Raw genomic sequence first — 310 nt, forward strand, 5'->3', positions numbered from 1 at the left:
CTTTTTTTTTCCTCCGTCCGGTTCACACACGATCTATAAGCGACGTGCCACGACTACACCCGCGTTGGAGCTCGGGTCAAGGAGCTTGCGTACAGTCAGCACCAGCTTGCATCGGGGAAGCAGCCTCTGTGAGGAACAATGCGGACAGGGACGGAATTCGAGTCAGCCTGAGTCGGCCTGAGTCGGCAGTCCATGAATGGGTTTCTCCGACGCTCGCCCGGACGCATTGCCAATGGGGGCGCTACTCTGCCGTTGTCTGTGCGCGGGGGGGGGCGTGTTTATGAATGTGGGTGGGTGTTTATGGACATTT

Source organism: Penaeus monodon, chromosome 19 (assembly GCF_015228065.2).
Source record: "Penaeus monodon isolate SGIC_2016 chromosome 19, NSTDA_Pmon_1, whole genome shotgun sequence".
Lineage (NCBI taxonomy): Eukaryota > Metazoa > Arthropoda > Malacostraca > Decapoda > Penaeidae > Penaeus > Penaeus monodon.